The 4,745-nt window shown below is 42.5% G+C and overlaps 1 long non-coding RNA gene across 1 annotated transcript; it reads left to right on the forward strand.

The window, feature by feature from the left end:
- Positions 1 to 1,319: 1,319 nt before the first annotated feature.
- LOC124002610 lies at positions 1,320 to 3,907 on the forward strand. The gene is made up of 4 exons (XR_006833082.1): positions 1,320 to 1,617; positions 1,718 to 1,792; positions 1,885 to 1,971; positions 3,171 to 3,907. It is a non-coding gene; the product is annotated as an uncharacterized LOC124002610 (long non-coding RNA).
- The last annotated feature ends 838 nt before the right edge of the window (positions 3,908 to 4,745 follow it).

The following is a 4,745-nucleotide window of genomic DNA, read 5'->3' on the forward strand; positions in this document are numbered from 1 at the left end:
AGTACGCAAGTATAAAAACCATGGGACCATACCGCTCAGGAAGGGGACGCGTTCTGTCTCCTAGAGATGAACATACTTTGGTGTGAAAAGTGCAAATCAATCCCAGCACAACAGCAAAGGACCTTGTGAAGATGCTGGAGGAAGCAGGTACAAAATATCTATATTCACAGTAAAACGAGTCCTATATCGACATAACCTGAAAGGCCGCTCAGCAAGGAAGAAGCCACTGCTCCAAAACAGACATAAAAAAGCCAAACTACAGTTTGCAACTGCACATGGGGACAAAGATCGTACTTTTTGGAGAAATGTAATCTGGTCTAATGAAACAAAAATATAAATTTTGGGCCATAATAACCATCTTTATGTTTGGAGGAAAAAGAGGGAAGCTTGCGAGCCGAAGAACACCATCCCAACCGTGAAGCACGGAGGGGGCAGCATCATGTTGTGGGGTGCTTTGCTGCAGGAGGGACTGGTGCACTTCACAAAATAGATGGCTTCATGAGGTAGAAAAATGTTGTGGATATATTGAAGCAACATCTCAAGACATCAGTCAGGAAGTTAAAGCTTGGCCGCAAATGGGTCTTCCAAATGGACAATGACCCCAAGCATACTTCCAAAGTTGTGGCAAAATGGCTTAAGGACAACAAAGTCAAGGTATTGGAGTAGCCATCACAAAGCCCTGACTTCAATCCCATAGAAAACTTGTGGGCAGAACTGAAAAAGCGTGTGTGAGCAAGGAGGTCTACAAACCTGACTCAGTTACACCAGCTCTGTCAGGAGGAGTGGGCCAAAATTCACCCAACTTATTGTGGGAATCTGGTGGGAGGCTACCCGAAATGTTTGATCCAAGTTAAACCACTTAAAGTCAATGCAACCAAATACAAATTGAGTGTATGTAAACTTCTGATCCACTGGGAATGTGATGACTTGTGGAGGTCTACATTTTTTTCTCTGAGGTCTTGGTTGATTTCTTTTGATTTTCCCATGATGTCAAGCAAAGAGACACTGAGTTTGAAGGTAGGCCTTGAAATACATCCACAGGTTTACCTCCAATTGACTCAAATGATATCAATTAGCCTATCAGAAGCTTCTAAAGCAATAACACCATTTTCTGGAATTTTCCAAGTTCTTTAAAGGCACAGTCAACTTAGTGTATGTTAACTTCTGACCCACTGGAATTGTGATACAGTGAATTATAAGTGAAATAATCTGTCTGTAACAAATTGTTGGAAAAATTACTTGTGTCATGCAGAAAGTAGATGTCCTAACCGACTTGCCAAAACTATAGTTTGTTAACAAGAAATTTGTGGAGTGGTTGAAACAACAGTTTTAATGACTCCAACCTAAGTGTATGTAAACTTCCGACTTCGACTGTAACCTGATCCCTGCAGGTACCGAAGCTACAGCTTTGAGCTACAGAGGCCGTCAAGAGTAAGAAAGATGCTGAAGTCAAACGTCAGAACAAGACAGCAGACATGGTTGCCGTGATGGAAAGCACAAAGTTAAGTTCTCTGTTGGCATCAGAACCACTATTGCAAAATGGTTGACGAGAAAGATGTAGAGCTTGATGATAAGAAGAGAGAAGACATGGAGGCAGCTGCTAATAGAACATCACTGGTATGATACATGATAGTACATTAAGAAAAATGTCATTGTATTAACTGGGAGTATTTCAGTAGAGTGTTATATATCTGCCTCTTTTCTGATTTTTCCTCAGGAATTGGATCTGTCACAGCAGAACATGGAAAATGGCCATTTGAAGGAACAACTGGAGAAAGAAATGAAGGAGAGGGTAAGTCCCCTGCCATCCACCATGCTGACAAAGCTGTGTCAAGTGACAAATGTTGTCTATTGACTCAGTCGTGATGTCATGTTGTGTTGTAGGAAAGCTGAAAGCAGGAGATTACAGGCCTGGAAAAAGAGATGGCATGTCAGAAAATGAGCAGGCAACTGCAGACACAGGATAAACAGGTACATATTCAGATATCAGAGCATCTGGGGAAGAGCACCCTGGAGCTTGACCTGGGGGAAGAGTACCCTGGAGCTTGACCTGGGGGAAGAGTACCCTGGAGCTTGACCTGGGGGAAGAGTACCCTAGAGCTTGACCTGGGGGAAGAGTACCCTGGAGCTTGATCTGGGGGAAGAGTACCCTGGAGCTTGACCTGGGGGAAGAGTACCCTAGAGCTTGACCTGGGGGAAGAGTACCCTAGAGCTTGACCTGGGGGAAGAGTACCCTGGAGCTTGACCTGGGGGAAGAGTACCCTGGAGCTTGACCTGGGGGAAGAGTACCCTGGAGCTTGACCTGGGGAAGAGTACCCTGGAGCTTGACCTGGGGAAGAGTACCCTAGAGCTTGACCTGGGGGAAGAGCTGGAGCTGATCTGGGGAAGAGTACCCTGGACCTGGGGAAGAGTACCCTGGAGCTTGATCTGGGGGAAGAGTACCCTGGAGCTTGACCTGGGGGAAGAGTACCCTGGAGCTTGACCTGGGGGAAGAGTACCCTGGAGCTTGATCTAGGGGAGGAGTACCCTGGAGCTTGACCTGGGGGAAGAGTACCCTGGAGCTTGGCCTGGGGGAAGAGTACCCTGGAGCTTGACCTGGGGGAAGAATACCCTGGAGCTTGACCTGGGGGAAGAGTACCCTGGAGCTTGACCTGGGGGAAGAGTACCCTGGAGCTTGACCTGGGGGAAGAGTACCCTGGAGCTTGACCTGGGGGAAGAGTACCCTGGAGCTTGATCTGGGGGAAGAGTACCCTGGAGCTTGACCTGGGGGAAGAGCACACTGGAGCTTGACCTGGGGGAAGAGTACCCTGGAGCTTGACCTGAGGGAAGAGTACCCTGGAGCTTGACCTGGGGGAAGAGTACCCTGGAGCTTGACCTGGAGGAAGAGTACCCTGGACCTTGACCCCAAGTCTGACAGCTCTGAACATAAAGATTTATATGGTCGATCTAATGAACACACTGCTTTAACTTTAATAGTGCTGAAAACATTGGAATGGCCTAAAACTCAGGATGTATTATGAAATACCATGCAATTCCCAATGACCACAAATAGGTTTGAACTCATAACTTTATAATGCATGCTGTATGGTATGCACATTTTCATTGTGGGAATCATTTTCCTTTAAATATCACTTCTAACTTGGATGTCTTTCTGGTTCTTATAATGACAGAGCTTTGCAGTTGCAACTGATCCATTCAAAAGCCGCCTGCAGCCAAGTGTCCCAGCAGCACAGCATCAAAACGTGGACATATTGAGGAATGAATGAGCCAGCTGAACATTATCACCAAATACTTGATTTACTTGGCAATACTCCCTCTGCATTATGAAATAAGCTGTGAAATACCATATTGCATTATAGTATAGTCTGTACTCTGCAACTTCTAAAATATAGTCTGTAACTTATAAAAGTAGTTAATGCTGTGGGGTTCTACAATTTTCAGGTCACTATTAGCCACTTCCACAATCACTTCCACCGGTTTGCTTCTGCTTCACTCATGTTTCCTGTTTTATACTATCGTAATGTTTCAGGTCCTGAGCCCTGTTGTTCAGAAATCACTTTGGAGTGCTTTAAAGCTCGCTGCAATGAAAAGGATGCAGGATGCTGGTTGGACAGCTGCCGCTGGTGCTGACAAGGAGAAGAAAAACAACAAGTGCTTTTCAAAATGGATCGTTTTCTCTGTGTGTGTGACAAATGTGGACATTCAATATGCTTTTTTCATTACACCACTGCCCTCAAGTTCATTCATATCTGTAGTTGTCTGATGCTGGGAAATCTGTTGACCGAAATATACATTTCAAATGCAAGTCAAAACAATTTGAAATGAACAAAGTATATTATCTTGTTTTGATGTTACTGTTTAGCCACATTACTCACTTTATTAATGGGAAACATGTGAAATGCTTGTTTTAAACAGTCACCTTTGAGTCCATTCAACATAAATAAGTTCAAGTGTTTGTTCATAACATTGTTTTTGCTTGTGCTGTTTTTATGTTCCTATATATAACATTTGTCAACATTGCATTGTTATTGACAGTGGTGTAAAGTACTTAAGTAAAAATACTTTAAAGTACTACTTAAGTAGTTTTTTGGTATCTGTACTTTACTTCACTATTTATATTTTTGACAACTTTTACTCCACTACATTCCTAAAGAAAATTATGGACTTTTAACTCCATACATTTTGAATGCTTAGCAGGACATGAAAATGGTTAAATTCTTGCACATATCAAGAGAACATCCCTGGTCATCCCTACTGCCTCTGATCTGGTGGAATCACTAAACACACATGCTTCGTTTGTAAAGGATGTCTAAGTGATGGATTGTGCCCCTGGCTATCCGTAAATGTAAAAAACAAGAAAATCGTGCTGTCTGTTTTGCCTAATATAAGAACATTTTAATTATTTATACATTTACTTTTGATACTTAAGTATATTTAAAACCAAATATGTCAAGAAATTTACTCAAGATAGATTTTACAGGGTGATTTTCACTTTTACTTGAGTCATTTTCTATTAACGTAACTTTACTTTGTTTTATAGCCAAAATCAAATTTGCACTCTATTTCATTAATGAGTTGTAAATTCATTAATTATGCATGAAGTAGATCGAGACCAGTCTTAAAAGTCAGGTAACAGCGTTTATTACAAGAGAGTACTGCCACACACATTTTTCCACAGGTTATAAACTGAAAATGACGTCAGCGTTTTCTAAATGTTCCATCTCTTCATAACACCGGTAGAGGCC

Source organism: Oncorhynchus gorbuscha, linkage group LG18, assembly GCF_021184085.1.
Source record: "Oncorhynchus gorbuscha isolate QuinsamMale2020 ecotype Even-year linkage group LG18, OgorEven_v1.0, whole genome shotgun sequence".
NCBI lineage: Eukaryota > Metazoa > Chordata > Actinopteri > Salmoniformes > Salmonidae > Oncorhynchus > Oncorhynchus gorbuscha.